Below are 19,445 nucleotides of genomic sequence, written 5' to 3'. Positions count from 1 at the left end.
TGCCTCATCAGGAAAGAGGGAAGGAGAGGGAAAGACGAAAGGATGTGGGTTTTAAGGGAGAGGGTAAGGAGTCATTCCAATCCCGGGAGCGGAAAGACTTACCTTAGGGGGAAAAAAGGACGGGTATACACTCGCACAAACACACATATCCATCCACACATATACAGACACAAGCAGACATATTTAAAGACAAAGAGTTTGGGCAGAGATGTCAGTCGAGGCAGAAGTGCAGAGGCAAAGATGTTGTTGAATGACAGGTGAGGTATGAGTGGCGGCAACTTGAAATTAGCGGAGATTGAGGCCTGGTGGATAACGGGAAGAGAGGATATATTGAAGAGCAAGTTCCCATCTCCGGAGTTCGGATAGGTTGGTGTTAGTGGGAAGTATCCAGATAACCCGGACGGTGTAACACTGTGCCAAGATGTGCTGGCCGTGCACCAAGGCATGTTTAGCCACAGGGTGATCCTCATTACCAACAAACACTGTCTGCCTGTGTCCATTCATGCGAATGGACAGTTTGTTGCTGGTCATTCCCACATAGAATGCGTCACAGTGTAGGCAGGTCAGTTGGTAGATCACGTGGGTGCTTTCACACGTGGCTCTGCCTTTGATCGTGTACACCTTCTGGGTTACAGGACTGGAGTAGGTGGTGGTGGGAGGGTGCATGGGACAGGTTTTACACCGGGGGCGGTTACAAGGGTAGGAGCCAGAGGGTAGGGAAGGTGGTTTGGGGATTTCATAGGGATGAACTAAGAGGTTACGAAGGTTAGGTGGACGGCGGAAAGACACTCTTGGTGGAGTGGGGAGGATTTCATGAAGGATGGATCTCATTTCTGGGCAGGATTTTAGGAAGTCGTATCCCTGCTGGAGAGCCACATTCAGAATCTGATCCAGTCCCGGAAAGTATCCTGTCACAAGTGGGGCACTTTTGTGGTTCTTCTGTGGGAGGTTCTGGGTTTGAGAGGATGAGGAAGTTGCTCTGGTTATTTGCTTCTGTACCAGGTCGGGAGGGTAGTTGCGGGATGCGAAAGCTGTTGTCAGGTTGTTGGTGTAATGCTTCAGGGATTCCGGACTGGAGCAGATTCGTTTGCCACGAAGACCTAGGCTGTAGGGAAGGGACCGTTTGATGTGGAATGGGTGGCAGCTGTCGTAATGGAGGTACTGTTGCTTGTTGGTGGGTTTGATGTGGACGGACGTGTGAAGTTGGCCATTGGACAGGTGGAGGTCAACATCAAGGAAAGTGGCATGGGATTTGGAGTAGGACCAGGTGAATCTGATGGAACCAAAGGAGTTGAGGTTGGAGAGGAAATTCTGGAGTTCTTCTTCACTGTGAGTCCAGATCATGAAGATGTCATCAATAAATCTGTACCAAACTTTGGGTTGGCAGGCCACCGACACCCCGCACCCCTACCTTCTACCTTCTTCCTAAAATTCACAAACCCAATCATCCTGGCCGTCCCATTGTAGCTGGTTACCAAGCCCCCACAGAACGTATCTCTGCCTACGTAGATCAACACCTTCAACCCATTACGTGCAGTCTCCCATCCTTCATCAAAGACACCAACCACTTTCTCGAACGCCTGGAATCCTTACCCAATCCGTTACCCCCAGAAACCATCCTTGTAACCATTGATGCCACTTCCTTATACACAAATATCCCGCACGTCCAGGGCCTCGCTGCGATGGAGCACTTCCTTTCACGCCGATCACCTGCCACCCTACCTAAAACCTCTTTCCTCATTACCTTAGCCAGCTTCATCCTGACCCACAACTTCTTCACTTTTGAAGGCCAGACATACCAGCAATTAAAGGGAACAGCCATGGGTACCAGGATGGCCCCTTCGTACGCCAACCTATTCATGGGCCGCTTAGAGGAAGCCTTCTTGGTTACCCAGGCCTGCCAACCCAAAGTTTGGTACAGATTTATTGATGACATCTTCATGATCTGGACTCACAGTGAAGAAGAACTCCAGAATTTCCTCTCCAACCTCAACTCCTTTGGTTCCATCAGATTCACCTGGTCCTACTCCAAATCCCATGCCACTTTCCTTGATGTTGACCTCCACCTGTCCAATGGCCAACTTCACACGTCCGTCCACATCAAACCCACCAACAAGCAACAGTACCTCCATTACGACAGCTGCCACCCATTCCACATCAAACGGTCCCTTCCCTACAGCCTAGGTCTTCGTGGCAAACGAATCTGCTCCAGTCCGGAATCCCTGAAGCATTACACCAACAACCTGACAACAGCTTTCGCATCCCGCAACTACCCTCCCGACCTGGTACAGAAGCAAATAACCAGAGCAACTTCCTCATCCTCTCAAACCCAGAACCTCCCACAGAAGAACCACAAAAGTGCCCCACTTGTGACAGGATACTTTCCGGGACTGGATCAGATTCTGAATGTGGCTCTCCAGCAGGGATACGACTTCCTAGAATCCTGCCCAGAAATGAGATCCATCCTTCATGAAATCCTCCCCACTCCACCAAGAGTGTCTTTCCGCCGTCCACCTAACCTTCGTAACCTCTTAGTTCATCCCTATGAAATCCCCAAACCACCTTCCCTACCCTCTGGCTCCTACCCTTGTAACCGCCCCCGGTGTAAAACCTGTCCCATGCACCCTCCCACCACCACCTACTCCAGTCCTGTAACCCGGAAGGTGTACACGATCAAAGGCAGAGCCACGTGTGAAAGCACCCACGTGATCTACCAACTGACCTGCCTACACTGTGACGCATTCTATGTGGGAATGACCAGCAACAAACTGTCCATTCGCATGAATGGACACAGGCAGACAGTGTTTGTTGGTAATGAGGATCACCCTGTGGCTAAACATGCCTTGGTGCACGGCCAGCACATCTTGGCACAGTGTTACACCGTCCGGGTTATCTGGATACTTCCCACTAACACCAACCTATCCGAACTCCGGAGATGGGAACTTGCTCTTCAATATATCCTCTCTTCCCGTTATCCACCAGGCCTCAATCTCCGCTAATTTCAAGTTGCCGCCACTCATACCTCACCTGTCATTCAACAACATCTTTGCCTCTGCACTTCTGCCTCGACTGACATCTCTGCCCAAACTCTTTGTCTTTAAATATGTCTGCTTGTGTCTGTATATGTGTGGATGGATATGTGTGTTTGTGCGAGTGTATACCCGTCCTTTTTTCCCCCTAAGGTAAGTCTTTCCGCTCCCGGGATTGGAATGACTCCTTACCCTCTCCCTTAAAACCCACATCCTTTCGTCTTTCCCTCTCCTTCCCTCTTTCCTGATGAGGCAACAGTTTGTTGCGAAAGCTTGAATTTTGTGTGTATGTTTGTGTTTGTTTGTGTGTCTGTCGACCTGCCAGCACTTTCATTTGGTAAGTCACATCATCTTTGTTTTTAGATATATATTTCCTACGTGGAATGTTTCCCTCTATTATAACCATATCATTAATTTGAACCCAACAATTACGTTTGTTATTGTCGCTGTTGCATCTCGAAATCTTTCCTGTCGTCTTATTTTCTCTTTCTGCGTTTACCAGTAGTCTCACTTTCTATTCACCTTCCCTTTTTACCGTAATACAATTTTATCCCGCCTATATATACTCTATAATACGTAACCCACTTCCAAACCATAACCAAAAAATTTTTATTTTGCGCTTTCAACAATACCGCTAACCGTTTGTAGTTCAATAACAGCTGCCTTCACGTATTAAACAACCATTTCGGCTAGTTCTAATAACTTTTACTTTATTTCCACTTCCGTTTTTCGTACATCACTGATCATTTTTAGCCGCTCTCCACCGGTTTTAACGTCATTATTTACAATTGTTAGCCCCATTTTCGTAATCTTTCACCACAACACCACGCCTTTTAATACATTTACACGTTTTTTCGAAATTTTCCCGAATTTCTCCGTCCTTTAACGTGTTTTAGCGGCAACACAACCACTTAACCTTCATGCACATCGCTGTCTACCAACCCAAGTTCACCACAGGATCAACTTAACCAACACATTTTCGCATTTTTTCATACCAGATCTCCTGTTATTTTCTAGTTCACCCTTATCTCTCCCCATATATTTTTATCTTTCATTTTCATTTCAACCTCATGTTACACTTTCCACCTTCTAATACCATGTCACCCTCACAACACCCCCACAACGACCCCATTAAGTTTTATTTACATTCCCTCCGCAAACATGCCTTCACCCTAGCCAGATTACGCTCACATATTTTATTTTCTCAGGCTTGTCTGACATTTGGCATAACCCCCAAAGGCCTCACACTTAAAGTTCCCATCTCTGGCTGCAACCCTTCTTTCCATCAGTCCCTATACCAGTTCCAAACCGAACAATCCATTGCCCTCACCCACCTAATCCTTCACCTACACATCAACTCAGCCAATGAACACACCCGTCAACTCCTATCCTTAATAAAAGTACTCAATCTTTCCTCTCCCACATCCACACCGGCTATTCAGAGCATCCTCCTCCAGGCCAACCGCAAATTAGAGCAGCATGCCACCCTTCACCTAAAAAAACTATCCAATCTCCTGGTTTCCCACCTCCGGAAAGGCAACTCACTCACCCTTCACAACCTTTCCAGCAAACCTCAACCACCTCTCATTGCACACAAACCCAGTCTCTCCCATCTACTCAGTCTCCCACTTCCAGCTCCACTCCCTCCAAAACCTCAAAATTCCAAGCAACACAATCTGGCACCACAACACCCTAACTCAGTAGTTAACCTTTCCTCCAAACCTCTCTCCCAATCTGAAACCTCTGTCCTATCCAAAGGCCTCACCTTCAGCCCCACTCCCAGATTCAACCAAACAGCCCTCGTCAAAGATTTACTGTCCTACACTCGTACTCTCTGCTGGAAGTATCACTTTGCCACGAAGAAAAATGATCCTAATCCTACCCCTAATGATCCAACTCCCCAAGACACTATCCAAATTGAACCCTGCCTGGAACAGTTCCGTCCTCCGTCACAGCGGGACCCACCACCTCTTCCTCAAAATCACCCTCTCCAAACCTTCCAGGAATTTCTGACTTCCAGCCTTGCCTCTCAATCCTTCTTAAAAAACCTTAATCCTACTCCCAACATCACCACTGCTGAAGCCCAGGCTATCCGTGATCTGAAGGCTGACCGGTCCATCATCATTCTTCCGGCGGACAAGGGTTCCACGACCGTGGTACTTGATCATCGGGAGTATGTGGCTGAGGGACTGCGTCAGCTTTCAGACAACACCACATACAAAGTTTGCCAAGGTAATCCCATTCCTGATGTCCAGGCAGAGCTTCAGGGAATCCTCAGAACCTTAGGCCCCCTACAAAACCTTTCACCTGACTCCATCAACCTCCTGACCCCACCGACACCCCGCACCCCTACCTTCTACCTTCTTCCTAAAATTCACAAACCCAATCATCCTGGCCGTCCCATTGTAGCTGGTTACCAAGCCCCCACAGAACGTATCTCTGCCTACGTAGATCAACACCTTCAACCCATTATGTGCAGTCTCCCATCCTTCATCAAAGACACCAACCACTTTCTCGAACGCCTGGAATCCTTACCCAATCCGTTACCCCCAGAAACCATCCTTGTAACCATTGATGCCACTTCCTTATACACAAATATCCCGCACGTCCAGGGCCTCGCTGCGATGGAGCACTTCCTTTCACGCCGATCACCTGCCACCCTACCTAAAACCTCTTTCCTCATTACCTTAGCCAGCTTCATCCTGACCCACAACTTCTTCACTTTTGAAGGCCAGACATACCAGCAATTAAAGGGAACAGCCATGGGTACCAGGATGGCCCCTTCGTACGCCAACCTATTCATGGGCCGCTTAGAGGAAGCCTTCTTGGTTACCCAGGCCTGCCAACCCAAAGTTTGGTACAGATTTATTGATGACATCTTCATGATCTGGACTCACAGTGAAGAAGAACTCCAGAATTTCCTCTCCAACCTCAACTCCTTTGGTTCCATCAGATTCACCTGGTCCTACTCCAAATCCCATGCCACTTTCCTTGATGTTGACCTCCACCTGTCCAATGGCCAACTTCACACGTCCGTCCACATCAAACCCACCAACAAGCAACAGTACCTCCATTACGACAGCTGCCACCCATTCCACATCAAACGGTCCCTTCCCTACAGCCTAGGTCTTCGTGGCAAACGAATCTGCTCCAGTCCGGAATCCCTGAAGCATTACACCAACAACCTGACAACAGCTTTCGCATCCCGCAACTACCCTCCCGACCTGGTACAGAAGCAAATAACCAGAGCAACTTCCTCATCCTCTCAAACCCAGAACCTCCCACAGAAGAACCACAAAAGTGCCCCACTTGTGACAGGATACTTTCCGGGACTGGATCAGATTCTGAATGTGGCTCTCCAGCAGGGATACGACTTCCTAGAATCCTGCCCAGAAATGAGATCCATCCTTCATGAAATCCTCCCCACTCCACCAAGAGTGTCTTTCCGCCGTCCACCTAACCTTCGTAACCTCTTAGTTCATCCCTATGAAATCCCCAAACCACCTTCCCTACCCTCTGGCTCCTACCCTTGTAACCGCCCCCGGTGTAAAACCTGTCCCATGCACCCTCCCACCACCACCTACTCCAGTCCTGTAACCCGGAAGGTGTACACGATCAAAGGCAGAGCCACGTGTGAAAGCACCCACGTGATCTACCAACTGACCTGCCTACACTGTGACGCATTCTATGTGGGAATGACCAGCAACAAACTGTCCATTCGCATGAATGGACACAGGCAGACAGTGTTTGTTGGTAATGAGGATCACCCTGTGGCTAAACATGCCTTGGTGCACGGCCAGCACATCTTGGCACAGTGTTACACCGTCCGGGTTATCTGGATACTTCCCACTAACACCAACCTATCCGAACTCCGGAGATGGGAACTTGCTCTTCAATATATCCTCTCTTCCCGTTATCCACCAGGCCTCAATCTCCGCTAATTTCAAGTTGCCGCCACTCATACCTCACCTGTCATTCAACAACATCTTTGCCTCTGCACTTCTGCCTCGACTGACATCTCTGCCCAAACTCTTTGTCTTTAAATATGTCTGCTTGTGTCTGTATATGTGTGGATGGATATGTGTGTTTGTGCGAGTGTATACCCGTCCTTTTTTCCCCCTAAGGTAAGTCTTTCCGCTCCCGGGATTGGAATGACTCCTTACCCTCTCCCTTAAAACCCACATCCTTTCGTCTTTCCCTCTCCTTCCCTCTTTCCTGATGAGGCAACAGTTTGTTGCGAAAGCTTGAATTTTGTGTGTATGTTTGTGTTTGTTTGTGTGTCTGTCGACCTGCCAGCACTTTCATTTGGTAAGTCACATCATCTTTGTTTTTAGATATATATTTCCTACGTGGAATGTTTCCCTCTATTATATAACTATATATATATATATATATATATATATATATATATATATATATATATATATATATATATATATAAAATAACACCAAAACACACACACACATACACAGGACATAAACAAAAATACAATAAAATAAAATAAAATAAAATTAATATGACACCAAAAAACACTCACACACACACACACACATACACAAGCGCACACACAAATGCATACACGAACAGACCACAGATACTTCGATAGTTACACTCATAAGTTTGGCAGTAATATTCGATCTTTGGCAAAAACATTTGACAGTCGGCAACAGAAACCAAAACATTGCATTTAAAAAAAGCGTTCAGTGCATAGTGCTGTGGAATGCAGAAAAAACAGCAAATTGGCGCTCATAGGAAGAAGAACAAGACCAAAAATGCAACAGGAGCGTAATATGTAAGAAACTGTCTACGCAACCTGTAAGTACAGTTCAAAACATTACTACTTAATAGGAAATACCAACCACCAGAACTGTTTATAACCTATAGGCACAGTGACAAAAATGTAAATAAAATAGCTAACATATGTACATATTACAGGCCACTGATGATGCCTTGCAGAAAATAAAGGCGAAACGCGTATGGCACTAAAATTGTGTTTTATTCAGTTGCTGTCAGACGGTCCATAAGTGAAAATCATCAACATACCGTTGATGTGTAAAACCCAATCTCCTTGTATCTTGTTTTGAAAGCTATACATCAATTTAATGAGGTTTATGAAATTTGCTTGTTTTCCAAAAGCATCTGATTTAATGGTATTAAAATTTCTTTCAAGAAAACTGGACAGTTATGAATATGTGGAATATTGCTCACATTGTTGTCACAAGAATCTGGAGTGTACAACAACATGGCCATTAGTGGCATTAAATACTTAAATAATATACGCATGCAGAGAAATTTAGCAGAAATAATGCACCTAAAAGTAATAGATTAATAATGAAATAGTAACAAAAGTTTTAAAAATAAAAGGCACTGTAAATAAATACAAAATTATAAAAATTCCCAAAAGAAAAATGTGGAAATTGAAATGTTATTTTACCTTTTAAAATCTCCCCATCTAAGATATTGATGGTACAAAAGCTGCATTTCTTTTCATCCACTGATTTCATATGACATCATATTTTGTGATGATTCATCATTAAGAGAAAAAGTATTCATTGCACAAAAGCATGTAATCAGAATAATACCTGGAGCTCACTATTTAAGGAACTCAGAATATTGATAGTACCTTCACAGTACACATATTCACTTTTGAAATTTGTTATTAATAACCCATCCTAATTCATAACTAATAGCAAAGAACCACGGACCTTGCCATTGGTGGGGAGACTTGTGTGCCTCAGTGATACAGATAGATGTACTGTTGGCGCAACCACAATGGAGGGGTATCTGTTGAGAGGCCAGACGAATGTATGGTTCCTGAAGAGGGGCAGCAGCCTTTTTAGTAGTTGCAGGGGCAACAGTCTGGATGATTGACTGATCTGGCCTTGTAATATTAACCAAAACAGCCTTGCTGTGCTAGTACTGTGAATGGCTGAAAGCAAGGGGAAACTACAGCTGTAATTTTTCCCGCGGGCATGCAGCTTAACTGTAGGGTTAAATGATGATATTATGCTATTGGGTAAAATATTCTGGAGGTAAAATAGTCCCCTGTTTGGATCTCTGGTGTGGGCACTACTCAGGAGGATGTCATTATCAGGAGAAACAAAACTGGCATTCTGCAGATCAGAGCGTTGAATATCAGATCCCTTAATCGGGCAGGTAGTTTAGACAATTTAAAAAGGAAAATGGATAGATTAAAAGTTAGATATAGTGGGAATTAGTGAATTTTGGTGGCAGGAGGAACAAGACTTCTGGTCAGGTGACCACAGGGTTATAAATTCAAAATCAAATATGGGTAATGCAGGAGTAGATTTAACAATGAGTAAAAAAATAGGAGTGCGGGTAAGCTACTATGAACAGTATAGTGAATGCATTAGTGTAGCCAAGACAGACATGAAGCACATGTCTACCACAGTAGTACAAGTATATATACCAACTAGCAGTGCAGATGACAACGAGATTGCAGAAATGTATGATGAGATAAAAGAAATTATTCAGAAAGTGAAGGGAGATGAAAATTTAATAGTCATGGGGGATTGGGATTCGGCAGTAGGAAAAACAAGAGAAGGAAAAGTAGTAGGTGAATATGGAATGAGGGTAAGGAATGAAAGAGTAACCCATCTGGTAGAATTTTGCAAAGATCATAACATAATTATAGCTAACACTTGGTTTAAGAATCATGAAAGAAGGTTGTATACATGGAAGACGCCTAGAGACACTGGACAATTTCATATGGATTATGTAATGGTAAGGCAGAGATTTAGAAACCAGGTTTTAAATTGTAAGACATTTCCAGGGGCAGATGTGGACTCTGACCAAAATTTATTGGTTATGAACTGTAGACTAAAACTGAGGAAACTGCAAAAAGGTAGGAATTTAAGGAGATGAGACCTGGATAAACTGAAAGAACCAGAGGTTGTACAGTGTTTTGGAGAGAGCATTATGGAACAACTGACAAGAAAGGGGGAAAGAAATACAATAGAAGAAGAATGGGTAGCTTTGGGAGATGAAATAGTGAGGGCAGCAGAGGATCAAGTAGGTAAAAAGATGAGAGCTAGTAGAGATCCTTGGGTAACAGAAGAGATATTGAATTTAACTGATGAAAGGAGAAAATATAAAAATGCAGTAAATGAAGCAGGCAAAAAGGAATACAAACATCTCAAAAATGAGTTCGACAGGAAGTGCAAAATGGCTAAGCACTGATGGCTAAAGGATAAATGTAAGGATGTAGAGGCAAACAGCACTAGGCGTAAGACAGAGGCTGCTTACAGGAAAATTAAGGAGAGCTTTGGAAAAAATAGAACCACCTGTATGAATATCAAGAACTCAGTTGGAAAACCAGTACCAAGCAAAGAAGGGAAAGCAGGAAGGTGGAAGGAGTATATGAAAGGTTTATACAAGGGCAATGTACTTGAAGGCAATATTTACGGAGGTGGAAGAGGATGTAGATAAAGATGAAATGGGAGATATGATACTGCGTGAAGAGTTTGACAGAGCACTGAAAGATCTAAATTGAAAGAAGGCCCCAGGAGTAGACAACATTCCATTAGAACTACTAATAGCCTTGGGAGAGCCAGTCCTGACAAAACTCTTCCATCTAGTGTGAAAGACATATGAGACAGGCGAAATATCCTCAGACTTCAAGAAGAATATAATAATTCCAATCCCAAAGAAAGTAGGTATTGACAAGTGTGAAAATTACCAAATTATCAGTTTAATAAGTCACAGCTGCAAAATACTAACATGAATTCTTTACAGATGAATGGAAAAACTGCTAGAAGCCAACTTCAGTGAAGATCAGTTTGGATTCTGTAGAAATATTGGAATACGTGAGACAATACTGACCCTATGACTTATCTTAGAAGATAGATAAAGGAAAGGTAAATCTACTTTTCTGGCATTTGTAGGCTTACAGAATGCAATTGACAATGTCGACTGGAAAACTCTCTTTCAAATTCTGAAGGTGGCAGGGGTCAAATACAGGGAGCAAAAGGCTATTTAGAATTTACACAGGAACCAGATGGCAGAGTTGAGGGGCATGAAAGGGAAGCATTGGTTGGGAAGGGAGTGAGACAAGGTTGTAGCCTATCCCTGATGTTATTCACTCTATATATTGAGCAAGCAGTAAAGGAAACAAAAGAAAAATTTGGAGTAGCAATTAAAATCCACAGAGAAGAAATAAAAACTTTGAGGTTTGCTGATGACCTTGTCATTCTGTCAGAGACAGCAAAGGACATGGAAGAGCAGTTTAACGAAATGGACAGTGTCTTGAAAGGAGGATATAAGATGAACATCAACAAGAGAAAAACAAGGATATTGGAAAGTAGTCAAATTAAATCAGGTGATGCTGAAGGAATTAGATTAGGAAATGAGACACTGAAAGTAGTAAATGAGTTGTGCTATTTGTGAAGCAAAATAACTGATGATGGTCGAAGTAGAGAGGATATAAAAAGAAGACTGGCAATGGCAACGAAAGCATTTCTGAAGAAAAAAAGTTTGTTAACACTGAGTTTAGATTTAAGTGTCAGGAAGTCTTTTCTGAAAGTATTTGTATGGAGTGTAGCTATGTATGGAAGTGAAACATGGACAATAAATAGTTTAGACAAGAAGAAAATAGAAGCTTATGAAATTTGGTGCTGCAGAAGAATGCTGACGATTAGATGGGTAGATCACATAACAGAATTGGGGAGAACAGGAATTTGTGGCACAATTTGACTAGAAGAAGGGATCGGTTGGCAGGACATGTTCTAAGGCATCAAGGGATCACCAATTTAGTACTGGATGGCAACATGGAGGGCAAAAATCATAGAGGGAGATCAAGAGATGAATACACTATGCAGATTCAGAAAGATGTACGTTGCAATAGGTACTTGGAGATGAAGAAGCTTGCACAGGATAGAGTAGCATCGAGAGCTGTGTCAAACCAGTCTCTGGACTGAAGACCACAACAACAGCAAAGTGTACAACTACAACATTACAAGAAAAGATGATCATTATTCCGGCTTAAATCTGACTTTGGTGTAGAAAGGAGTGAACTATGCTGCCACAAAAATCTTTGGTCATTTGCTGTCAAATTGCATTTAAAGTCTGACAGATAGCCAACCATCATTTAACAACAAATTAAAAAAAATTCTGAATGGCAACTCCTCCTACTCAATAGATGAAATTTTTAGACATGAATTAGTAACTGTAAAAAAAATAAGAATTAATATCATGTAAGGAACACTAATATTAAACTGACATGTTGCACATCATTATGGAATGTAGTATTCATCATCTATGGAACAAGTATTAATGTAATGTAATGTCATGATGTTCCTTGAGCATGCCCCCCTCTGATTTATTCATGGTATGTTGAGAATTCAGTACACTTCACTATGTATTAAGACATAACAAAGGTTGTTTCATTTGTATTCCTTTGTCTTAATTTGAGTTCCATAAACCTTAAAAGGTTATGGGCCCAGTTAAATCACAAAATTTCACCACAGAAGTTTATTACTCCTTTCATTTGATATGTGATTCAACTCATCTCATGCATCATTTTTGTGCTGTATTGGATAAAGGAATCACTAGAAGCATCATGAAATTTGATGGATTGAACTTCCAGCTATGGAAATTTAAACTTCAACTTTGTTTTAACACCTATAGCACTCGAGATGTGCTAGATGGCCAGAGGGCAAAACCTCAGGATTTCAATATGTCACCTGAAAAACTGTGGGTAAAAAACAATGCTTGTGCTATGTGTTGCATTGTGACTACTATCAACTACTTGCGACTGAAATTTTTGATAACATGCACCACTGTTCACGAAATGTGGGAGAAACTGTTCACAATTTGTGAACAAAATCTCTCTCATGAAAAACTTTCATGAATACTAATCAAGACGAGTGATCCAGTGTCACAGTGTATCATAAAAATCAACAACAATGTGAGTCAACTCAAGGTCATGGGTGAAACAGTGGCAGACATAGCAACTGTGGCCAAGATCCTCGGAAGCTTTCTGAGAAAGTTCCATGCCCTAGCCTTGCTCTGGGACAGTGGGCCCAGGGATCACTGAATGATTCTGAAACTCTAAGAACAGCTCATCACCAAAGAAAAATGACTGAACAACATGGAGGAGGAATCCAGTGTCCTGTCAGTGACTTCATTTCAAGGCTGGAAGAAAGAGCAAACAGGCACAAGGAAGAAGAACCTGAATTAGGTAAAGTCAAGAGGAAAATTTTCTTGCTGGACCTGTGGGAAGTAAGGCCATCTGTCAAGAAATTTCCATTCTTAGAAGATGAATTATAGCAAGTAAAATAGAGATAATGTAAATGTGTTTGTTCTTACCAATGGAGAGTCATTTGATAAAGGTTTTCTAGAGTATGCTGAATGCTCACATAAGCCATATCTGGATTACTGACTAGACAGCACATCACTTTTCCGTAGTTCAAACCACTGAAATTTTCCTTGGATATAATGCAAAATGCAAAGCAAATAGTTTCATATCAATTAAAATAAAGTAATTTGTCAATGGGCAGTGGGAAGATACACAAATTGACAAAATGCTGTGTGTCCCAAAAATAAGGAAGAATTTTATTTATGTTCAAATCCACAAGAGTCCATTGTGCAGTGAACATTATATTTTCAGGAAGGAAGAACAGTGATCAGTCACAAACAACCTGAATTTCATTACTGTGACTGATCGCTGCTCTTCCTTCCCAAATGAAAAATTTGTATTCTTTCAGCATTTGTAAAATCAAATGTTTTGAGGCGAGATTTTCTGATAAGTTTGTTAACATTTCTCATTATGGATGAGTCACTGCCCAAGGAATAAAACAAGCAAATGAAATTTGTAGACTACTTTTTGTACCAAACACCCAATGTGACATGAATTTGTCAACTGTGAATAGCCTCAAAACCTGGCACAAAAGATTGGGTCTATAAATGTCAAACTGATTGCAAATTTGATAAAAAAAATCTCACCAAGGGAATAAAGATGTCTGTGTGGAGTCATCCTTTTGCAAAGTGTCAATGTGGAAAGTCTTACTATTTGCCTTTCAACAAGAAAGTCAAAGTGAGAAATTCAGAAACTGGCAGTTTTATACACAGCAATGTATGGAGACCAATGCAGGTTATATCACTCAGTGAGGCAAAATATTTTGTAATGTTCATGAATAACGCATTTGATTTTTGTCATGTCTATTTCTTGAGAAATAAATTCTATATTTTTTATTGTTTCAGGGAATTTGAGAAGATGATTTTGACCATGCTATCCAAAACTACAAAGAGCCTGAGGATTGATCAAGGGGCGCAATACTTGAACAAGAAGATGAAGAGCTATCTCATCAGTTGTGGGATAGCACTTGAGGCAATGGCACCATATAATCCTCAACAAAACAGGGAGGCAGAACATGAAAACAGGACCACTGTCGAGTCCACAAAGTTCATGTCAATTTGGCCAAATATTCCAAAAATTCAGTTGGTGGAGGCAGTTAATATCACTGTTTGTGTACTGAATATGACTTCTTTCAGAAAAGGAAGAAATGTGACACTATACGAATTATGATCAGACTGGAAACCCTAGTGAAGACTTTTGGAGCAGGACCATTCATCCATGTTCCTAAACTGTTCCATAAGAAGTCAGATCTGAGGACCAAAGAAGTGATCATGTTCAGGTTGCAGGGAGATTCTTACTATTACTGACTTTTTTGACCAAGAAAAAGAAAATCATCAAATCCCACAACGTGAATTTCAGTGAGGGAATCATGAGCATCCATAAATCTATTTTGAAGCAGGATTGTGTTGATGTACATAATTTGTTCCCTATTTTGGACTAACACCAAAGAATCAGAAGGCAATGATGGAGAACATGATGTTGAGCCACTGGATGAAGATGACAGAACAGCACAAGGAGAAGGGATTGAGATCCAAATTAACCACACATAGATTGGTAGCAGTCTTACAGGTTTATGTGACAGGAACCAGGTTCAATCCCCAGCTGGGTATGATGAGAACTATGCAGATTGTCTTGAGCCAAACATTTTTGAAGAGGAAATGCAGGCCCAGGCAAAGACAAATGTTCCAAGGGAAAAGGAGTATCTGGACACTTTCACAAAACCATTGAACAAAGATAGATTTTTGATGTTATGAACAAGCTTGAATATTGTCAGAAATAAATTTTAAGATGATCAAACAGTGGCAGTGTTGAAACTGAAATGTTAATTCACTTTTAAAAACTACCCACCTAGGATACTGATGGTGCTCCACTTGCATTTCTTTTGGTGTTCTCTGGATGTAGCTCCATTTTATTTACTCACTGCCTGTCCATCATTCACTACACTGTGCTTTGTGCTTATGTAATGAAAGTTGTTGTTCTTCATTCCCCTGTCTGAATTTGAATTCCATAAACCTTAATAAAATGTCTGTCACATTCAGCTCATTTGAATTAATAAGTTTAAAAAGGGTGCACTCTCATACGTGAAATTGTGGAAGGTAAACTGAGAGTAGGAACAAGTTTTTGAGATCTTCGGTGCATGTTTTTGCCATTACACGAAAAGAGAGAAAGTCTACAACCAAACTATTAACCATCTTCTTATGAGCAAATACTGTGCATTCTGTCAATAATTCAACCACTGATGTGTATACACCACAAGCTCCACAAACTGGTGGTTCTTCCCAATGGGAAAGGAATTCACATGTCCTGCGACAGTTCCTGATTAGAGGCATATTATGAAGACTTCATCTGACTGTAGTCTCTGGAAGGTATGTCACATAAATTTTCGGTGCCTACAGTATCACGTCTTTCAGTGTCACACAAATTTTTATTTTTAAAGGGGATCACTTAAGACTATTTCCATGGGTTCGCCCCTCAAATTCCTCCCTCATATCACAAAATTTTCATCTGATGTAGTACAAACTGAAAAAATAAATTCCTTTTAAAGCACAGTTTCGTATATAATTTATATTCAAGACCTTACACCTGTGTCACAGAACAAATTCTACATCGAGAATACTTTACACAAGTTTAAGGGAAGAAATGCTTCCGATAATTACAATAGCATTTAAAGAACATCAAAATATGAACAGGCTGAAATGAACAAACAATACATAAGACTATGTTAATCAATTCAACTGTAAAGAGCTAATGAGAATATTATTAGCAAAATGAGAAATATGCAAAAGTGAAATGCCAAAATGAGCACTTCTCAATTGGGAGTAAATCAAAACAATCAGAATGGCTGAAAGAGAGCACAATAACATGAGCCATAAACAAATAAGAGCTAAGCAACCAATCAAATAAGAGACTGAGCAAAAATGAGATTCCAACAAAATGAGAGCTGGCCGAATTCTGTTGACACTTATATAGGGTTGCGCTCATGGCGGCACCTCGCGGCCCGTACGCAACACGCGTGCCTGCGACCGCAATGCACTCTTACCGCTCGCAGCGGCGTCTAGCAGCCCATACACAAGTTGTGCAATTGCTGTCGCAGGTCGACCCTTAATCTATGATGTTACAAAGGATCTACACCACAGACACATATTAGAGTTTGATTGATCTCAACTTTTATGCTTCACTTACAATCAGAATTCCTTCTACTGACGCACAATGCTGCTCCTTAACACAGAGAGACCATGACTATCAGTGAGATCTCAGATCGTGTTAACACTACAGGCTTCCTTGCATGTCAAATAAGCTATTTATTTTTCTGAATCTCTATGTTTCTGCCACTCAGAAGAATGATAACTCCTTTTCTTGGTTTTTCAAGGAAAATAATATTAGCAAATGACTGCTTAAATGCTTCACTTCTGTGTATGGTCTAATTACTCTGTCTTATCTTTGTTGCCCCTTTGAAGTGATACATAGGGTATTTCAAGAGTCCACACTTCATACAGTTCCTTGAAATTTTGTATTTGTGCTTTCACAGCACACCAGACATCTGTCTTCAAGCACCTTCAGGTTCAGGGTTTCTGGTGGGTCTGTGATGATCTCACATATGTCAAAGAAATGTGCCATGAGTCAAACAAACATACTTTGTACATGTTCAATATCCCCTGTTAGTCTTAGTTAGCATGAGTCCTGCATGCTTGAGCAAATTTCTAGGATAACTTACACAAGCGTATGCAAACAGTCTTCTATGTAGATGGTATTTTTCCACAATCTAGCCGATGAACCAAAGTTCGACCCCTCCTTTACTTCCAGCTGAGAATGTGTTGCTGCCCCCACAAATTGTTAAATCCAAGCATTTGTATGAGTTACTTGATTCCACATGTGGCTCACTAAAATCATTGTCATAGAACATGTATAACAGAATAGGAGTATTTGTCTGATAAGTGTGTATGGTTGTGAAAGTATATTGAGTGCTGTGAAAGCAGATTTGCATTGTGCCCTTATTTTACCTCTATTCATTATCCTAAAGGCCATGTTCTGCATTGTAAAAGTACTATATGGTACTGGAGATTTTGGCAGAGTATTATACTGCAGTTTAGATGGGACTGAATGTAGACATAGTAGACACTTGTAACTGTTTCCATATTGGTACAAGGTTCTGAGTGCTCAAGACATTACAACCATTATCAGTCTTGCATCCCTATACCTAGAAATTTTTTTCGAAGCTTCTTAGCACTGGTTCATTCTTGGTTGAAATGGTAGGTTTATGTGCATCCCTAATCTGATGAGTTTGGAAGTTCGGTATTTCAATATTCTTGTTATTTATGATTAACTGGTTATCATGTGTCCTTCAGTTAATTTTCTTAATGACAGATTTTACCAACTGCTGTCTCGCCTATCTTGAAATTAAGTAAAACAATTGTATCACCAGCTAATAAGATTGTTATATGATCATTCACATTTAGACTCTGATCCTTATATATGGGAGAAATAGAAGGTTCCATTAGCATGGAGGAGGTCACTCTGTTCTAGATATCACACTATGTCTGCATTCAGAATTTATTATTACATTCAACAATGGACAGATTTCATTGTCATTGAGTGGTAATTTTGTGGGTTACTTCCACAAGCCTTCTTGTAGACAAATGTGATGTGAACTTTCTTCCAACAAAAGAGAACAATTTTTGTATGAGGAATGCACCACATATTATTTTACGAAATGGGTTTAATGTGGGTTCAAGTTCTACACAGAAACTGACAGGGATTCCTTTAGCCCCTCTGGTCTTGTCCAATGATAGTGAATTCAGTTACCACTCAGTGACAATGGCACAAATATTTGCATCATTTTTCTTTACTGTGGTGTGAGATTTAAATAGGGGCAGAAGTCCTTTGTGGTGAATGTTTGAAACCAGACATCAGCATTTCTGCTTTTGCATCATCAGTTTAAACTCCTGCGTTATCAGAGTGTGTCTGGACACTAACTTTGGAGCAAGTGACACCTTTTACTCAAGACCAAAATTGCTTTGGGGTTTGATAGTGCTCTGTTTTATAAGACTCTGATATGGTAATCAATAACACTTCAATTCATTGACCTTTTGATAGCCAAATGTGTTCCAGCCATTTTGAACCTTTGCAAATCTTGGGGAGAGACATATCAGTAAGTTGACATATTTTGCAAATTTTCATTCAGTAATGTCTTATGGAATAATGTTCTAAGGTAACTCAGCTAAGAAACAAAATGTTCATTGCTCAAAAATGTGCTGTAAGAGTAATATGTGGTGCTCATACATGTTCATCTCAAAGACAACTGTTTAAGGAGTTAGGCACTTTGACTACTGCCTCATGTATATTTACTCCCTCATGAAGTTTGCAGTAAATAATCTACTGCATTTCAGAGGAACAATGACATACAAGAAAAAAATGGCATTCATTACTCCACATCAAGGCTGTCTTCAGCACAAGAAATAACATACAAAGCTGGCATCAAAATTTTTGATCACTCACTCAATAATGTAAAATGTCTGACAGACTTGAAAACAAACTGTAAAAGTTTTTCCTTTGCAACTCCTTTTGTTCCATAGAAAAATTCTTATTTTTGTAACACGTAAAAGATGGAGGGTAGGAACTTCTAACTAACAAAAGTATTGGAAAAAAGGACAAAAGGAAACAATTATTGTAAATGGTCAGCATATAGCCATATTTAAATATGAATGTGTAATGTGAATGTAAAAAGACTTGTTCCACATCATCATGATTAATCAGACAAATGGTCCATAGAACATGAAATTGTCTAACTAACCACCAACTTCCAATCAGCTTATCTCTGTATACAGTCATATGCTTTTTTTTTTTAAATCTATTGTACCACAGTCACTGTACTGTAACCCTAACTTCAGGGCCTGCAATGGTTGCAATGTACACTTTTCAGCTATCACACTGCAGGCAGCCCAGCACACACTTGTGATCAGTACCTGTGTGAATGCGGCACAAGTGAGATGTACCAGTGCATATTTTGAACAGCTGGCAATTGCTTCTGTGGAGTTCCATC

At 41.1% G+C, this 19,445-nt stretch overlaps 1 protein-coding gene across 1 annotated transcript in view; it reads right to left on the bottom strand.

Annotated features, from left to right (window-relative positions):
* The window catches only part of LOC124596265 (dynein axonemal heavy chain 7), a 1,038,560-nt gene that overhangs the window by 59,507 nt on the left and 959,608 nt on the right, over positions 1-19,445 (bottom strand). The window lies entirely within an intron of this gene.

Source organism: Schistocerca americana, chromosome 2, assembly GCF_021461395.2.
Source record: "Schistocerca americana isolate TAMUIC-IGC-003095 chromosome 2, iqSchAmer2.1, whole genome shotgun sequence".
NCBI lineage: Eukaryota > Metazoa > Arthropoda > Insecta > Orthoptera > Acrididae > Schistocerca > Schistocerca americana.
This window is presented reverse-complemented; position numbering and strand designations above follow the sequence as displayed.